At 48.0% G+C, this 19,899-nt stretch overlaps 1 pseudogene across 1 annotated transcript in view; it reads left to right on the top strand.

Annotated features, from left to right (window-relative positions):
* LOC311532968 (leucine-zipper-like transcriptional regulator 1) overlaps positions 1-19,899 on the top strand; it is a 116,590-nt pseudogene that overhangs the window by 86,151 nt on the left and 10,540 nt on the right. Inside the window, exon 9 of the transcript in view lies at positions 4,265-4,345. The product of the transcript in view is annotated as a leucine-zipper-like transcriptional regulator 1 (transcript). The remainder of the gene's footprint in view (positions 1-4,264; positions 4,346-19,899) is intronic.

Below are 19,899 nucleotides of genomic sequence, written 5' to 3'. Positions count from 1 at the left end.
GAACCCTGAAGGGTTGTCTTTGTCTGGCCTAGGGGGCAATGGAGAGTCCCACCACTGACTAAGCAGGTCCATTGTCAGGGGGTACATATTTGTAGTATGTCCTGTAGAGTCTCTGGGAAACTATTACTGTGCTTCGTTTGACAATAAACCTGGCCAGGTGCCTTCGTACCTTATCAGAGTCTGTGATCATTGGGGATTCTCTCGGGGTCTGCTGTGTCAGCTACCTGCTCAGAGCTGAAGCAGCACGAAGAGGGAACGCACACATGCAGCTGACTGTTATCAACATTGAACAGAGCAGAGCACCACACTGGTGATATCTGACGACATTGGTGTGGTGACACCACAGTTGGGAGCCGCATTCCAGTTTCTTGCACGCTCTTCTCTTCATTTACCACCTCCACGTCCTTTAGAGACTTCACAAAGCCAAGTATGAAATCACATCAGACTGCTGGATACTGAAGACTACGCATCAAGGTTACTCCATACAGTTCTTCACCATCCTGCTTCCAAGCCCCCCTTCTCAGTTCCTCTTCACAGATCCTTTGGAAGATAGATGGCCTGAAGACTGAAGAGACACATCAGAACCTTCAAAATGAGGATGATCACTATGGCAGTGGTTCTCAACCAGGGGTCCGGGGCCCACTGGGGGGCCAAGAGCTGGTTTCAGGGATTCAGTCAAGCAGGCCCAGCATTCGACTTGCTGGGGCCCTAGGCAGAAAGATGAAGCCCCACTGTATGGGGCTGAAGCCTGAGGCCCCAAGCCCTACCATCCAGGGGCCCAAGCCCCACCGCTTGGAGCAGATGCCAAAGCCTGAGCAACTAAGCTTTGCGGGGCCCCTTATGGTGGGGGACCCTGGATAATTGCCCTGCTTGCTACCCCTAATGCTGGTCCTGGCTTTTATTTGCAGAAAAACAATTGTGGCACAGGTGGACCGTGGAGTTTTTTTAGCATGTTGTGGGGGCCTCAGAGAAAAAGTTTGATAACCCCTGCTGGTTCGTCATTCCCCCTCCCTATTCCAAAGAGACTGAAGGCTTATCTACATGAACATTGAGTTCTCAGCAAGCTGGGGTGAAAATCTATCCTGCACTAGTGTGCCACTCACTAAGTATTCATGTGGACCCTGCTGCTGTGCACTGAAAGTTCCCTGGTACACTTTGATCTACCCCACTTTGAAACAGGAGTAGATTAAAGTGCATTAGGGAACTTTTAGGGTGTGTCAGCAGGAGCCCTATGGAAACTTACCCCACACTAGCATGCCGCACACTACGTTTTCACCCCAGCTTGCTGCAAATCATTGCTCATATAGACAAGCCCTGATGCATGATTCTTGATTTGAAGGACACCTACTTTCACAGACATAAAGCAATCACATAGGAAATGCATGAAGTTTTGCATAGGAGAAAAGTTTTTACAATACAGCGTTCTCCGTCAGCCTGTCAACAGCACTAAGAGTGTTTACTGAGCGCCTGGCTGTGGTGACAACCCAGCTAAGGAAAAGAGGAATATATGTTTTGCCATATCTATACAACTGACCTCTCAAAGCCAGATCATGGCAGGAGCTCTTCTGCTCTTTGGTCCTGACCTGTCATTTAATCAAGACTTTGGGGCTCAAAATCAAGTGGGGCATGTTGAACTGTGCCCTTGTAAGAGCCTCACTTTTATTGGCACAGTCTGAGACTAACCTGTGGACAAGGTGTTGCTGCCAGAAGACAGATTTCACAGTACCGGTCAAACTCTGCAAATCTTGCAATATCAGCTTTGCCAAATTATCTGGTTCTTTCTGAGGCTCATGGGACTTAGGCAAGAGCTAGGCATCTGGACACCCCTGGTAACGCAGCAGTGTGCCTGCCCACAGGCAGTAAGATAGGCATCTAGGGAACTTTTAGTGCAAATAGCTGAGTGCCAAGTGAGTTCAGGCGCTTGCAGGGTTTGGCAGGGGGTTGTGCATCACAGTGGTGCTGAAAGTAGGACTTAGATGCCTAAAATAGGGACTTATGCACCTAATTCCTTTCATGCATTCAGGCCAAGGCAACTAGACCAACATGAGTGGTCTCTGGAAACATCGTTGTCTTGCCATCTCTTCCGCACGTAAACATCTGTGCTAAAATGCTTTGCTATAAAGGCAGAAAGGGTCACCTTTTCTGTTCAATAATGGTCAGGAAGAAGGAGTCTCTCAGGGTCACATTCCTCCTGGACTGGAGCAAGAACTTTGTACTTTCCTGGCAGTACCTCGTACCCTGAGAGAGGGTAAAAACTCTTGTCATTGCTCCAGAGTGTCTCAGAGCACTGGTATGCCAAGCTGTTGCATCCTCCTTTGAGCTACCATGTCACGTTATGCTATCTCCTGATCTTCTATCTCAGGCTGGAAGAGAATTCTGCATCCAGATCTAGTATCTTTGCATCTGACTGCCGGGCTGATAGATTCTTAACCAACTCTGACCTGTCTAGTTCTGCAAGAATGAGAAAGATTCTTCAGTCTAGAAAACGTGTGACACACATGTACTGTGTTCAAAGTGGAAGATATGCTCCACTTGGGCAATGGCTGAAGGATTGTTCTAGAGTGCTCCCCTCCATTCTAGACCACTACCAAAAGGAGACCAGTCTGTTCGATGCATCCCCAAAAGTCCATCAGGATGCAGATTCTGTATGCCAACTCCATCTGCAAGGGTCTAGTGTGGTTGGGCGGTTCATTTCCTCCACACTCTGCAATCACACATTCCATCTAAGGCTTTGCGAACACCTTTCTCTTGTGAGGTAGCCTCTTTCTGCATGGGACTTGCACTGGGTGCTAGCAAAGGTCATGGAACCACACCTCTGAACCACTGGCAAACTGCTTTTTGGACTATCTCTTACAAAAAAAGCCTTACTCAATGCCATTATGTCAGCTTGGAGGGTCAGTCAGTTGCAGATTTAATGGTGACCTAGTTTTACACATAAGGCTGAGGGATTTCTATAGCCACACCCAAACTTAATTGCTAAAACAGTGATGGATTTTCATATTAACCAGTCTGTATCTCTTCTGGTTTTCTTCCTCAAAACTCACACCACTCCCAGAGGATGCATATTTTCACACATTGAATGTGAGAAGGGCACTCTGTTTCTGTCCAGAGAGAACTAAGCCCTTCTGAAATAGCACTAGGCTAATTTAGCATATGGGAAGAGGTACAAGGGACAGGTTGTTTCTTCTCGCAGGTTATCCAAGTGGATCATCTTGTCCATTTGTTTCTATTACTCTTGGACTAAGGTTCTCTTGCCATTATGCATTACAGCCATTTGTGTGGCATGTTCAAGCTGTTGCCCAGTAGGGCGTTCTGTAGAGCACTCATTTAGAGTTCAGATCACATCTTAGCAAGCACTGTTCCTTAATCTTGACCTCCTGTTTGGAGGCCGAGACTGGGAAAGTAGTGCTACAACTTCTCTTCAGCTGCAAACTCCTCAGCCTGCCTTGCATCTCTGTGGGTACTGCTCGCTAATCTCCTGCAAATGAGAATGCACAGAGGACCTGGAAGAAGAAACTTATAACAGTTGTTCTTTGAGAGTTATCTTTCTGCATTCACACTTCCTGTCCCCATTCCATACAGAGTTCTCATCATACTTTGGTATAGAAGAAGAAGCCGAGGTGGTTGGGTACTGGACTTCCTTCTGTAGGCTTAGAAGTTGAACATCAGTGTCAGTAAGGGGTGCTCATGCAGACCCAATGGACACTGGTTTGGTAGAAGTTCCATCAGCAGATCATTGGGAGCGTCAAACCCACAAATGTGAATGCATAGAGGCAACTTTCAATGAACGACAGTTACCATAAATAAACTATTTTTTCCTAAAGATCATGGACCAGATCCTCTGCCCTGGTCCTGCTCATTTTTTGCTGCCCAGGTGGTGCAAAAGAGCCAAAATCTAGCCAACTAAGAATTTCCCTAGTAGAGGGAATCCTCAGTTGGCAAAAAGTTAGCAGTGCTCCCTCCTACGTTGACTGCTCCCCACCCACAGCCTAGGGTATTGCTTTCCCTTTGCCTGCACCAGTCTCATTCTGGCACCTGAGACAATCTGGCTCCATGCATAGCCTAAGTCGTCTCCAGTTTTCCATAAAAATTACCTTCTGACAAGAACCACACACAACAGCCAAAATCCAGTTCAGAATGGAAAGCTGGTAGCAACCTCAAGTTTAGGGAAATGACCTTCTCTGCATAAAATCAGCACTTGTCTGTGATTAGACTTTTATCAGAAGAAGAAAGAGAAGAGAGTTTTAACTTTGTTCTGCTCTAGATTTTAGAGGCAGCTGACAAGACACAGGCTCTGGACATGAAGAAGCACTGCCTACATATCATTGTTCACCAATTCACCAAGGTTGGTTGGATCTTCTCTGGGTTTCTGGGAATCTGTTGTCCTCTGTCACTACCATGGCTGAGAGCAACTTAATCTGGGCCTTCATTTAATTCTTCTTGCTTCACAGGACAGCTTGCTATGCTTACAACTGGACATTGTTACTGACAGGCATACTGTGGACAATACCTGGTTTTCTTGTCTTTTTTTATCTAAAGGAACAGCTTTTTGGAGACATGAAAACCTACCAAAACAGAGCAGATATTCAGAACTCCCACCATTTCCTTGTCCTTTTCTTTCTGAAATATTAGCCCTTCTGTGCTACACCAGTGCTGGGTTTTGATATGTATGACAAGATATGTTTGACATGTATTGAATGTACAAGCTTCTTTCTCTGGCAATTATAAATGTGATACTCAGTTTTTTGGTGAAGAAAGTACTGTCTATGTGGTAGTGGTAATGGTAATATTACATAATTTCATAAAACATATCATCATGTTCATAGATCATAGAATATCAGGTTTGGAAGGGACCTTAGGAGGTCATCTAGTCCAACCCCCTGCTCAAAGCAGGACCAATCCCCAGTTGTTCTGGCTGGATCTTCTACAGTCTCCATATTTGTGAAACTTAAATATGGATTATTGTATAAAATAGTGAGAAAATGTCAAAAGACTGAAATTCAAATTCCCGTTAGTTTGTGTCATATGATATGTGGTCCCTTATTGATGGGAATATTGTTATTCAATACATTGTGTGTCCAAACAAAGAACCCCAACTACCAAGAGGCAGAGCAGACGTTGGTCTGAAAGGTGAACGTTTTAGAAAGTTATGAGCAAATGAAAACAGGAGTTAGAATGGAAAACCGCACTAATTCTTCTCTACCTTTGATTCTAGTCTTGCACTGACTTCCCTTCTCCACTGAAGATCGTCTCTTTTTTTTTTTAAGGCGAGACCAAATACTATTCAGCATGAGCTTCCACTTCTACTCCTCCCCCTCATTTGTTCCCATCCTGCTCCATCTCTCCGTACATCCCAGTCTTCAACTCAGCAATATGTCTCCTGCTTTCTTTCTCTAACCCTGCACCCAGCACCTTTGGCCTACTCTTTTCTCAAAGGTAGATCCTCCTCACTGACCTCATCCTTCCACCTCCCCCTCAACCACTCTGTCTCCAACATACCATCTCCTTTATTGTTAAAAAAACACCCTTGATTCCCTCCTGCACGTCTTCTCCAACTGCTGTCCCATCTCACTCCTTCCTTTTGCCGCTGAAGCACGTGGTTTACTTCTTTTGTCTCATCATCTCCATCTTCATTCTTAATCCCCTACAATCTGGCATCTGTACCTCCACTGGATGCCCTCAACAACGTCAACGGTGACCTCTTCCTGGCCAAATCCCAAGACCACGCTGCCTTTCTCCTCCTTCTCAGTCTTACACCACCATTAACTCAGTTGATCCAGTCCCTCCTCCTAATGATTCTCCTTTCTTGGCTTTATAGGGCTTGTTTACATGATAACATTGCCCCAGTTTAATGGATGGTGTGAATTTCAATAGATTCAGTTAACCCGATATGGACACTATTCAGTATAAGAGTGGCTTTTTATGCTAATAAACTGAATAGGAAAAGGCTTAGTTCAACCAAAATGAGACACTTTTAAACTGGAACAAGAGTGTCCACATAAGGGTTTGCACTAATTTAACTTAAACCAATGTGTAAGCAGTGTCAGGATGAGCTCCACCCTGACATCTGGTGGTGAGGTGTGGCAAGTTGTGGAAAAGAACTTCAGGGGCCGATCTCATTTGCATAGGCACACCCACCACGCCTAGAATGAGACCATAGCTGCCCAAATGGTCACTTTGGCTGCTGTGGGATCCCCAGTGTCTCTGTTATTGGGGCAGGAAGAATAAATTGCTATTACCCTGATTATGGGAACTGTGCTTGGAACTGTACGTGGCCTTTTGTTATGATGGAGGGATTTACCATCAACTAAGTAGCACTCGCTAGGCAAGGGTCATGGGTTCCAAAACTGTGTGAATGGAGAGAGGCTGGGGACAAGTATTAATACTTGGTGGCATGGGCCCCTTGGTGAGGGCCTTACATGCTGATTGCACTTCCTCCTCTCTCCACTGTGGAATATCAGAGCTAATTTTGATTTCATTAGAAGTCTAGTTATAGGCTGCTGAGCTCACTTTGGGCTGACAGTGCACCAGCACTGGGGCTCCCCTACTATAAGCTGAATTCACCTAAGAGCTGAAATCACTGAGTGTTGTGTTAAGTAGTGGGGGAGCCTGAAGATATATTGTGGAGCAATTTGCGGGACGGCTGGTGAAGCAGTTCGACGCGGAGCAGTGTGTGGATGGCAGGAGCTGCTTGTGGGCCGTGGAGCTGAGTGAAGGAGTTCGTGGGGCGGCTGGCGGAGCGGAGCGCAGCTGAGTGAAGGAGTTCGTGGGGCGGCTGGCGGAGCGGAGCGCAGCTGAGCGAAGGAGTTCGTGGGGCGGCTGGCGGAGCGGAGCGCCGCTATGGAGCTATGGGGCGGTCAGCTTCAGATCACGTAAGGTGCCTCTTACCCCTGTCCCATTTCCACCCAGATTGGGAGGTAAAGCTCCGCCGATAAACTTTCGAACTCTGGGGCTGCCCTGACCAGGGACAGAGACTTTTGGGGCATTGGACTTTTGGGACTTTGGGTGATTTGGGGATGCTGGACTCAAGAACCAAAGGGAAAAGGGCATGCCCCAATTTGCCTGGGGTGGGGTTGTTTTTGCTCATGGGTTGTGTTATGAATCCTGTTGGTGGTGTTTCCCCAACATAATGCCACATTGTTTCTCTCTGTTATTAAAAGACTTTTGCTACACTCAGACTATGTGCTTGCGAGAGGGGAAGTATTGCCTCTTGGAGGCGCCCAGCGGGGGTGGTATATATTGGTCCCAGGTCACTGGGTGGGGGCTCGAGCCGGTTTGCATTGTGTTATTGGAATGGAACCCCTAGATATTGAACCCGGCCCTTGTTGCTGCCAACTCTGACGGGCAGAAGGGTTACATTTTTGGGGGCTCGTCCGGGATCGCCTGGGTCAGTACCCCTCGCAAGCACCTGTTGAGTGATCCACTACATTGGGAAACAATTTATATTTTTTTTTGTTTGTGCTTATATTTTGAGGAAATTACTGTTTGTATAATGGCTAATATGTCAGGTTTGTTGGGCCCTGGCTCAGCAGCTTCTAGCTCAGAGGCTGCAGCCTCGGCTGATGATTGGACAAAAGCTCTGGGGCAAATATTGGAAAAGGTTGTGCTTCCCCATGCTGAGTCAGACTCTTGTCGTAAGTTAAGATTATTTGCTGGGGAGGAGGAGTTTGAACCCTGGTTAGAGCATACCACTGAAATGCTGCAAGAGTGGGCCGTACCAGATGCAGAAAAGCGAAGATGCCTTATAGAGAGCCTTGGCGGCCCAGCATTAGATGTGATTCGCACCCTGAAGCTCATTGACCCTGGGGTCAGTGTGAAGGACTGCCTAGAGGCCCTTGAACACAACTTTGGGAGCGTAGAGGGCCCTGAAGACAGCTACTGTAAGTTCCTTAATTCCCGACAACAAAAGGGCGAGAAGGCTTCAGCCTACATACAGAGACTGGAGAGACTGCTTCAGAGAGCTGTCATGAGGGGAGCAGTGACTGCTGAGCAGATGGATCAGACCAGACTGGCTCAAATTGTAAGAGGAACTCAGTATCAGAACCCGATTCTACTTCATCTCCGGCTAAGAGAACGACGGGAACATCCCCCAAGTTACTCCCAGCTGATAAAAGAGGTCCGAGAGGAGGAAGAAAGGCAGGCTGCCAGTGAGTTTTGGGAAGCCCAAACATCGGAGCCAGCCAGCACAACACCACTGCAAATGGCCAGTGTACTGATGGTGAGCACCAGAGAGGAACTTGCCCAACAAATGCAGGTCCTGACGGAACGGATAGCTGAGCTGCAAAGTACCGTTGACCGAGTTAAGACTTCTAGGAATAAGAAGCCTCAAACTGTGGCGATTGAGAAGCCCGCACTTAGAGCCACCATCCCCCCCAGGCGAAGGGGGAAAGGTCAATTCTTCTGCTACCGATGTGGTCAGGATGGACACAGTGCTGCCAAGTGCCGTAATGAAGAAAACCCCTCCTTAGTGTATGGAAAGCTGAGGATCAGTTGGGAGAGATCCGGTAGCTGCCAGAGGGTCTGGGGACGGGGACCCCCCAGGTCTGCAGGATTTGAAGATTCCCCCAGAAAAGACTGTCCAGCTGGGATCCCTGCAGGACTGATAGGGCCTCGAGCAGAGGTCATGGTGAGGATCGAAGGGGTGGAGTGTAAAGCAGTGCTTGACACTGGATCTCAAGTGACTATTATATTTCAGTCATTCTACCAACAGATGCTTAGGCACCTGCCTATACAGCCACTGACTGGCCTTGGCCTATGTGGCCTCAGCATGGATGAATACCCCTATCAAGGGTATGTCATAGTGCACCTGGAATTCCCAGAGGAGGTTGCTGGGGTAAGAGAAGAGGTAGACACAGCTGCCTTAATATGCCCTGACCCTAAAGGGACTTCTGATGTGTCTGTGCTGATAGGGACCAACTCCAGTCTCTTCAAGGTACTCGCGGATTACTGCAGAAGGCGGGCTGGGGACCAGTACCTGAATACCCTGATGATCCATACGCTTTGTGCTGAAGCCTATAGGAAAATTGAGAGCGCTAAAAGGGACACATCTGAGCTACCGCTTGGGGCACTGAAGTACGCAGGCACAACCCCCTTAGTAGTGCCTGCAAGGACGGAGCAAGAAGTGCTTGTCATGAGTACCTGTCTGAAAGGCAGTAAAGGGACGTTAGCAATGATAGAGCAGCCGATGGGAGGAGAGCTCCCTGAAGGAGTGCTGGTCCCCAGTGGAGTCATAACCCTACCTGCTGAAGCCCAGGAAAGGGTGACTATATTGATTGCTAATGAAACGAGTCGTGATATTTTTGTGAAGCAAGGACAAAAGATAGCAGACCTCTTTGAGCCTGAGTCGATTGTAAAACCCCAGTATGAAACTCCAGTTTCGGCAATAGACCCAGCAAAGTTTGACTTTGGAGATTCACCAGTGTCCGAGGACTGGAAAGATCGCCTGAGGAAGAAACTTTGTGAAAGATCCAAGGTGTTCTCACTGCATGAGTGGGATGTGGGATGTGCAAAAGGAGTAGAGCACAATATCAGACTACATGACTCTCGACCTTTCAGGGAGAGATCTAGGAAGATTGCTCTCTCTGAGATGGAAGATGTGCGACATCATCTTCAGGAGCTGGCTGCGAATGGCATCATTACAGAGTCCCGCAGCCCATACGCCTCACCCATTGTGGTAGTCCGCAAAAAGAATGGGAAAATCCGGATGTGTATTGACTACCGCACCCTAAACAGCCGTACTGTGGTCGACCAGTACACTATGCCTCGAGTGCAAGACGCCTTAGACTGTTTGCTGGGAAGCCAGTGGTTCTCTGTGTTGGATCTTCGAAGTGGATACTACCAGATCCCTCTGGGAGAAGAAGATAAGGAGAAGACAGCCTTCATCTGCCCATTAGGGTTTTATGAGTTTGAACGCATGCCCCAAGGGATTTCTGGAGCACCTGCCACCTTTCAACGTCTCATGGAGAAAGTTGTGGGAGACATGAATTTACTGCAAGTGTTAGTTTATTTGGATGACCTGATTGTGTTTGGAAGAACCTTAGAGGAGCATGAAGAAAGACTTCTTAAAGTGCTTGATAGGTTGGAGGATTATGGTCTGAAGCTTTCAATTGACAAATGCCAGTTCTGCAGAACCTCAGTGAAGTATGTGGGTCACATTGTGTCCCAAGAAGGTGTGAGTACTGATCCTGATAAAATAGAAGCACTCACTACATGGCCACGTCCAAGTAACTACAGAGAACTCAAGACCTTCCTTGGATTTAGTGGCTACTACCGCAGATTTGTGAAAAACTATGCTACGATTGTAAAGCCTCTGAATGATCTTACCAGGGGACATCAGTTCAGCAAGAACAAATCTAAGTCCAAGAATAAGGGGAGGTCCCCAAAGCCTCCTGTGCAGAGACACAATGGCCCCTTTGCACCATTTGGGCCACGGTGGGATGAGAGATGTGAAAGGGCTTTTCAAGAAATCATTACTTGCCTAACTCATGCTCCAGTCCTAGTTTTTGCTGACCCAAGCAAACCATTTATCCTGCATACTGATGCCAGTTTGGAGGGTCTGGGAGCAGTCCTGTACCAGGAAGTGGAAGGCAAATGTAAACCTGTAGCCTTTGCCAGCCGAGGATTGTCTGGTAGTGAAACTCGCTATCCCACCCACAAGCTGGAGTTTTTGGCCTTGAAATGGGCCATCACTGAGAAATTTCGAGACTACTTGTATGGTGCTCAGTTCCAGGTGTGGACAGATAACAATCCACTGACTTATGTGTTAACAAGTGCTAAGCTGGATGCTACAGGGCAGAGATGGGTGGCCGCCTTGGCTAGCTATGAGTTCAGCATTCAGTACCGATCAGGGAGAAGCAATGTAGATGCAGATGCATTGTCCAGGCGTCCACAGGCTCCAGAAGTTGCTGTGATACCCACAGATGGAGTGAGAGCTATTTGCAGTGTGAGTCGCCGAGAGCCAGAGGCCCGTGAAGACTTTCAGGGATGTGTTGCAGAAGCTTTGGGCCTGCCCCCTGAATGCATGCCTTCTGCTTCGGTGAACTATATTGCATTAGACCAATCTCCTTTGCCCATGCTCAATGCGGCTGACTGGCAAGAAGCCCAGCGGCAAGATATTGACATTCGTGATACACTACTTGCCAAAAGGGAGGGGCGAAGCCCAACTGCGGTTGTCCCACCTAACCCGGAGGGTAAACTACTATTGAGAGAATGGACCAAACTAAAACTGATTCAGGGAGTGCTACACCGAATGACCACTGACCCTTTACAAAAACAACGAGCACAACTAGTACTGCCAAAAAAGTACAGAGCCCTGGCCATGAGGGCCCTGCATGATGACTTTGGGCATTTAGGGATGGAGAGGACCCTGGAACTTATTCGTAGTAGGTTCTATTGGCCCCGAATGGCTGAAGATGTTCGCAGGAAATGTGAGACTTGCGCTCGATGTGTTCAAAGGAAAACTCTGCCCACGAGGGCTGCATATCTCAAGAACATCACCAGCAACAAACCTTTGGAGTTGGTATGCATTGATTTCTTGTCTGTAGAGGTAGACAAGAGGAATGTTGGAAACATTCTAGTAGTGACTGACCATTTTACACGGTATGCACAAGCATATCCCACACGTGATCAGAGGGCCACCACCGTTGCTCGAGTATTGTGGGACAAATATTTCTCAGTCTATGGATTCCCGGCTCGGATACACTCTGATCAGGGGCGGGATTTTGAGAGTCACCTTCTGAAGGAGGTGCTGAAGATAGCAGGAATTAAAAAGTCTAGGACAACGCCTTATCACCCCCAAGGTGATCCTCAGCCAGAGAGGTTCAATCGAACCCTATTAGATATGTTGGGAACTTTGCGACCAGAGCAGAAGGCAACCTGGAGCCAGCATGTCGCATTTCTGGTGCATGCCTACAATGCCACAAAGAACGATGCTACGGGAGTCACCCCATATCTCTTGATGTTTGGGCGAGAACCAAGATTACCCATAGACTTGTGCTTTGGTGTATCAGAGGATGGAGATAGCTATGAAACTCATCAGCAATATGTATCCCGACTAAGAGAAAAGCTGCGGGATGCTTATCGCTTAGCTACCGCTGCGGCTCGGAAGAACGCAGACCGCAACAAACATCGATATGATGCTAGAGTGCGTTCGCAGGAGCTCCAGCCGGGGGACAGAGTCCTGCTGCGAAATTTGGGTATTGCTGGCAAACACAAGATAGCTGACAGATGGAAGGCAATACCTTACCTGGTGATGGAAAAGCTGGGAGATCTGCCGGTCTACAAGATCAAACCTGAAGACGGTCCAGGGCAAATAAAGACGGTGCATAGAAACCTTTTGCTCCCTGTGGGGGAATTGGTAAGCACCCCTTGTGAGATGGGCCACGGCAGGGCCGCCGGGCAGAACAGAGGTGCTAGACCAAAGCCGCCATCCAACACAGACAGTGGGCCCCCTGCAGCTAACTTACCCCTATTCTGCACATCTGAGAGTGAGTCTGAGGAGGAAGACACAACCCTGGTGTATCCTGGGATGGAGACAAGATTTCAGTCTCGATCAGCTGAACCAAACGAGAGTTCTCCCTTTTCCGCCCTAAACCCATTGGCGGAACTATTTAGGCCCCTTTCTGATACCCCGGTGCTGCTGATGAGACCCCCCTGTGATGACAAACACAGGTTATTGGACAATGGGGACAGACAGGTAGAGGATGTCCTGGGCACCTTGGACCCTCCAGCGTTAGAACTAGGAGTGCAGGGGCCTACGCCAGTAGCCGAGGGACCCTCCAGGGAAGCCTCTCCATCCGTCACTCAAGAGGATGTTCCCCTTACTTCGGCAACAGAGATTCTCAATAGACGAGACAGGGTGATAAGACCAGTGAAACGGTTAACTTATGATGCACCTGGGGTGACTAGTGAGGAGCCAATACATTTAGCACACAGGCTTGTGGAAGCTAAAGTGGGCTTCCTGAGGCCCTTTGGAGGAAACCAATGAGTTGGTATAAAGGGAGTGTGATTTGTCGGGACGACAAAGTCTCGGCTGGGGGGAGGATGTAAGCAGTGTCAGGATGAGCTCCACCCTGACATCTGGTGGTGAGGTGTGGCAAGTTGTGGAAAAGAACTTCAGGGGCCGATCTCATTTGCATAGGCACACCCACCACGCCTAGAATGAGACCATAGCTGCCCAAATGGTCACTTTGGCTGCTGTGGGATCCCCAGTGTCTCTGTTATTGGGGCAGGAAGAATAAATTGCTATTACCCTGATTATGGGAACTGTGCTTGGAACTGTACGTGGCCTTTTGTTATGATGGAGGGATTTACCATCAACTAAGTAGCACTCGCTAGGCAAGGGTCATGGGTTCCAAAACTGTGTGAATGGAGAGAGGCTGGGGACAAGTATTAATACTTGGTGGCATGGGCCCCTTGGTGAGGGCCTTACATGCTGATTGCACTTCCTCCTCTCTCCACTGTGGAATATCAGAGCTAATTTTGATTTCATTAGAAGTCTAGTTATAGGCTGCTGAGCTCACTTTGGGCTGACAGTGCACCAGCACTGGGGCTCCCCTACTATAAGCTGAATTCACCTAAGAGCTGAAATCACTGAGTGTTGTGTTAAGTAGTGGGGGAGCCTGAAGATATATTGTGGAGCAATTTGCGGGACGGCTGGTGAAGCAGTTCGACGCGGAGCAGTGTGTGGATGGCAGGAGCTGCTTGTGGGCCGTGGAGCTGAGTGAAGGAGTTCGTGGGGCGGCTGGCGGAGCGGAGCGCAGCTGAGTGAAGGAGTTCGTGGGGCGGCTGGCGGAGCGGAGCGCAGCTGAGCGAAGGAGTTCGTGGGGCGGCTGGCGGAGCGGAGCGCCGCTATGGAGCTATGGGGCGGTCAGCTTCAGATCACGTAAGGTGCCTCTTACCCCTGTCCCATTTCCACCCAGATTGGGAGGTAAAGCTCCGCCGATAAACTTTCGAACTCTGGGGCTGCCCTGACCAGGGACAGAGACTTTTGGGGCATTGGACTTTTGGGACTTTGGGTGATTTGGGGATGCTGGACTCAAGAACCAAAGGGAAAAGGGCATGCCCCAATTTGCCTGGGGTGGGGTTGTTTTTGCTCATGGGTTGTGTTATGAATCCTGTTGGTGGTGTTTCCCCAACATAATGCCACATTGTTTCTCTCTGTTATTAAAAGACTTTTGCTACACTCAGACTATGTGCTTGCGAGAGGGGAAGTATTGCCTCTTGGAGGCGCCCAGCGGGGGTGGTATATATTGGTCCCAGGTCACTGGGTGGGGGCTCGAGCCGGTTTGCATTGTGTTATTGGAATGGAACCCCTAGATATTGAACCCGGCCCTTGTTGCTGCCAACTCTGACGGGCAGAAGGGTTACAAATGCAATTTACCCATGTAGACAATGCCTTGGACTTGGTGCTCTTCTGGTTCTCATCTTACACCCCCAGCCACTCTTCAGTGGCTACTTTGTGCACTCTGTCTCCCTTTCAGTGTCTGTCAGAGCTACATTCTTGTCTCCCTCCTCTTCTCTTCTTGCTCCCTGTCTCTGTACAACTTCATCTGGTTACACAACTTTAGCTGTTGCCTCTCTGGTGAAGATTCACACATTCATTTCTCCACTCCCGAGCTCTGCCCAGTCCATTATTTCTGATTGCCTCTCTGCCATCCCTTCCTGAATTTCCAGCTGTCAGAAAAATCAGCATGAGTAAAACTGAGCTCCTTCCCTTTCTCCTGAAGCTTTCCCTTCTCCCTCCCTTTGCTGTCAAGGTTGCTTTCTCTTTTCTCTTTCTGCTGCAGTATCTCATCCCTCGTATTACTTTGGATTCCTCTTCTCTGTCCCTCCACCCCACCCCAAATTGATGCTATCACTAAATCCTGCTAGATTGCCTCACAGCATCTCTAAAACGTGCTCATCCTTCTCTGTTCCCACTTTGAAGTCCACAGGGTTCCATTCTTCTATTGTCATCTGTCACCTTAACTTCTGCAACAGCATCCTGTCTGGCCTGCCTGACACCCACGTCCATCCAAAATGCCTTCCTTGCCTGCTATTCTGATAGCATCAAGCCCCTCCTCATCCTTTGGCTGGCTTTCCTCTCCATTTCTACAGTAAAGCCAAGCTTCTTGTCTTCTCGTTCAGGCCTTGCACAGCGTGATTCCCACATGTGCCCACAGATCTTTCTGCTCCTCCTCCTTACTGTGCTCAAACTGTCTGATTCACTAAGTCCTTAGTATCCTTTCTCCATTCCCGCCTTCCTGGCTTTCCCCAGGTGGCTTCCTACACACAGAGGCCCCTCCCTGACCTGCTCTGCAGGACCTCCACCTTCTCCTTCTTCAAAGTCCTTCCGTTAAAACAGACTACTTCCAACAAGCCTGAAAACCCTAGTCCTTCCTGCAGAGGAGTAGTCATAGAATCCTAAAAAGAAAAGGAGGACTTGTGGCACCTTAGAGACTAAGAAATTTATTTGAGCATAAGCTTTCCGATGAAGTGAGCTGTAGCTCATGAAAGCTTATGCTCAAATGAATTTGTTAGTCTCTAAGGTGCTACAAGTACTCCTTTTCTTTTTGTGAATACAGACTAACACGGCTGCTACTCTGAAACCTGTCATAGAATCATAGAGTATCAGGGTTGGAAGGGACCTCAGGAGGTCATCTAATCCAACCCCCTGCTCAAAGCAGGACCAACACCAACTAAAATATCCCAGCAAGGGCTTTGTCAAGCCTGACCTTAAAAACTTCGAAGGAAGGAGATTCCACCACCTCCCTAGGTAACGCATTCCAGTGTTTTACCACCCTCCTAGTGAAAAAGTTTTTCCTGATATCCAACCTAACTCTCCCCCACTGCAACTTGAGACCATTACTCCTTGTCCTGTCATCCGCTACCACTGAGAATAGTCTAGAACCATCCTCTTTGGAACCACCTTTCAGGTAGTTGAAAGCAGCTATCAAATCCCCCCTCACTCTTCTCTTCTGTAGACTAAACAATCCCAGTTCCCTCAGCCTCTCATCATAACTCATGTGTTCCAGTCCCCTAATCATTTTTGTTGCCCTCCGCTGGACTCTTTCCAATTTTTCCACATCCTTCTTGTAGTGTGGGGCCCAAAACTGGACACAGTACTCCAGATGAGGCCTCACCAATGTTGAATAGAGGGGAACAATCACGTCCCTCGATCTGCTGGAAATGCCCCTACTTATACATCCCAAAATGCCATTGGCCTTCTTGGCAACAAGGGCACACTGTTGACTCATATCCAGCTTCTCGTCCACTGTAACCCCTAGGTCCTTTTCTGCAGAACTGCTGCCTAACCATTCTGTCCCAAGTCTGTAGCGGTGCATTGGATTCTTCCGTCCTAAGTGCAGGACTCTGCACTTGTCCTTGTTGAACCTCATCAAATTTCTTTTGGCCCAATCGTCCAATTTGTCTAGATCCCTCTGTATCCTGTCCCTACCCTCCAGCGTATCTGCCACTCCTCCCCCTTTAGTGTCGTCTGCAAACTTGCTGAGGGTGCAATCCATGCCATCCTCCAGATCATTTATGAAGATATTGAACAAAACCGGCCCCAGGACCGACCCTTGGGGCAGTCCACTTGATACCGGCTGCCAACTAGACATGGAGCCATTGATCACTACGCGTTGAGCCCGACAATCTAGCCAACTTTCTACCCACCTTATAGTGCATTCATCCAGCCCATACTGCTTTAACTTGCTGGCAAGAATACTGTGGGAGACAGTGTCAAAAGCTTTGGTAAAGTCAAGGAACAACACGTCCACTGCTTTCCCTTCATCCACAGAACCAGTTATCTCATCATAGAAGGCAATTAGATGAGTCAGGCATGACTTGCCCTTGGTGAATCCATGCTAACTCTTCCTGATCACTTTCCTCTCTTCTAAGTACTTCAGAATTGATTCCTTGAGGACCTGCTCCATGATTTTTCCAGGGACCTAGGTGAGGCTGACTGGCCTGTAGTTCTCAGGATCCTCCTTCTTCCCTTTTTTAAAGATGGGCACTACATTAGCCTTTTTCTAGTCATCCGGGAATTCCCCGGATCGCCATGAGTTTTCAAAGATAATGGCCAATGGCTCTGCAATCACATCTACCAACTCCTTTAGCACTCGCGGATGCAGCGCATCTGGCCCCATGGACTTGTGCCCGTCCAGCATTTCTAAATAGTCCCGAACCATTTCTTTCTCCACAGAGGGCTGGTTACCTCCTCCCCATGCTGTGCTGCCCAATGCAGTAGTCTGGGAGCTGACCTTGTTCGTGAAGACAGAGGCAAAAAAAGCATTGAGTACATTAGCTTTTTCCACATCCTCTCACTAGGTTGCCTCCCTCATTCAGTAAGGGGCCCACATTTTCCTTGACTTTCTTCTTGTTGCTAACATACCTAAAGAAACCCTTCTTGTTACTCTTAACATCTCTTGCTAGCTGCAACTCCAAGTGTGATTTGGCCTTCCTGATTTCACTCCTCCATGCCCGAGCAATATCTTTATACTCTTCCCTGGTCATTTGTCCAATCTTCCACTTCTTGTAAGCTGCTTTTTTGTATTTAAGATAAGCAAGGATTTCACTGTTAAGCCAAGCTGGTCGCCTGTCATATTTACTATTCTTTCTACACATCAGAATGGTTTGTTGCTGTAACCTCAATAAGGATTCTTTAAAATACAGCCAGCTCTCCTGGACTCCTTTCCCTCTCACGTTGTTCTCCCAGGGGATCCTGCCCATGAGTTCCCTGAGGGAGTCAAAGTCTGCTTTTCTGAAGTCCAGGGTCACATTTCCTGAAAAAGAACTCATGGAGCTAACAAGCATGCTATTCTTCAGTACACATTCTTGCTGCTTGTTACCTCATCCCTCGATTCCCTTTACAGACTTCATAATAACATCCTGAGAGTTGGCGCTACGGGCGGAGTAAGGGAGCATAATGCCCCAACCCATGCAAGTCATGCATTACCTACCTAGATCTTGAGTCTGGGCACTGGGTAAAGAGCAAGGGCAGCAGAGATGGCTGGACACAATGGGAGGAGTATGCTGCATCTGCTAATGGGTGATGCACTGCCTGGAGGGGAGTGTGCAGCAATACAAGAGTTGTGAAAGGCTTGTGAGTTACCTTAATGTAAGAGTCATTGGCCAGGGAGTGTAGCCTAGTGGGAGGGCACTCACTGGGGAGGTGACCCATGCTCTAGTGGTTCTTTAATTGTTTAGCCAGAGTGGAATAGCTTTATTAGGAGAGACTGAGGAAGGCACACATAAAAATGTCCCTTAGCCCAGTATTTAGAGCCTGCACCTGAGAGTTGGGAGATCCTTGTTCAAATCCTTTCTCCCCTTCTGCCTGAAGGGGGAACTGACCCTAGGTTTCGCACATCCCAGATGTAGAATCAAATGAAATAAAAATCTTAAATGAATCCACATGTTCCATAGAATCTCTGTGGATAGTAATTCCATGCTTTAAGAAGAATATAACAGTAAGGCTCTATTATCAACCACCTGATCAGGACAGTGACAATGACGATGAAATGCTAAGGGAGATTAGAGAGGCTATCAAAATAAAGAACTCAATAATAGTGAGGGATTTCAATTATCCCCATATTGACTGGGTACATGTCACCTCAGGACGAAATCATAGAATCATAGAATATCAGGGTTGGAAGGGACCCCTGAAGGTCATCTAGTCCAACCCCCTGCTCGAAGCAGGACCAATTCCCAGTTAAATCATCCCAGCCAGGGCTTTGTCAAGCCTGACCTTAAAAACCTCTAAGGAAGGAGATTCTACCACCGCCCTAGGTAACGCATTCCAGTGTTTCACCACCCTCTTAGTGAAAAAGTTTTTCCTAATATCCAATCTAAACCTCCCCCACTGCAACTTGAGACCATTACTCCTCGTTCTGTCATCTGCTACCATTGAGAACAGTCTAGAGCCATCCTCTTTGGAACCCCCTTTCAGGTAGTTGAAAGCAGCTATCAAATCCCCCCTCATTCTTCTCTTCTGCAGGCTAAACAATCCCAGCTCCCTCAGCCTCTCCTCATAACTCATGTGTTCCAGTCCCCTAATCATTTTTGTTGCCCTTCGCTGGATTCTCTCCAATTTATCCACATCCTTCTTGTAGTGTGGGGCCCAAAACTGGACACAGTACTCCAGATGAGGCCTCACCAATGTCGAATAGAGGGGAACGATCACGTCCCTCGATCTGCTCGCTATGCCCCTACTTATACATCCCAAAATGCCATTGGCCTTCTTGGCAACAAGGGCACACTGCTGACTCATATCCAGCTTCTCATCCACTGTCACCCCTAGGTCCTTTTCCGCAGAACTGCTGCCTAGCCATTCGGTCCCTAGTCTGTAGCGGTGCATTGGATTCTTCCATCCTAAGTGCAGGACCCTGCACTTATCCTTATTGAACCTCATCAGATTTCTTTTGGCCCAGTCCTCCAATTTGTCTAGGTCCTTCTGTATCCTATCCCTCCCCTCCAGCGTATCTACCACTCCTCCCAGTTTAGTATCATCCGCAAATTTGCTGAGAGTGCAATCCACACCATCCTCCAGATCATTTATGAAGATATTGAACAAAACCGGCCCCAGGACCGACCCTTGGGGCACTCCACTTGATATGCAGAGACAACATTTCTCGATACTTTAAATGACTGCTTCTTGGAGCAGCTGGTACAGGAACCCACAAGGGGAGAGGCAGTTCTTGATTTAGTCGTGAGTAGAGTGCAGGATCTGGTCCAAGAGGTAGCTATAACAGGCCCACTTGGAAATAGTGACCATAATATAACAACATTTAACATCCCTGTGGTGGGAAGAACACCTCAGCAGCCCAACGCTGTGGCATTTAATTTCAGAAAGGGGAACTATGCAAAAATGAGGAGGTTAGTTAAACAGAAATTAAAAGGTACAGTGACTAGAGTGAAATCCCT

Source organism: Lepidochelys olivacea (genome assembly GCF_965140295.1).
Source record: "Lepidochelys olivacea isolate rLepOli2 genome assembly, chromosome: 18".
Classification (NCBI taxonomy): domain Eukaryota; kingdom Metazoa; phylum Chordata; order Testudines; family Cheloniidae; genus Lepidochelys; species Lepidochelys olivacea.
Note: the sequence above shows the minus strand (reverse complement) of the source record. Positions and strands in the feature narration are given on the sequence as shown.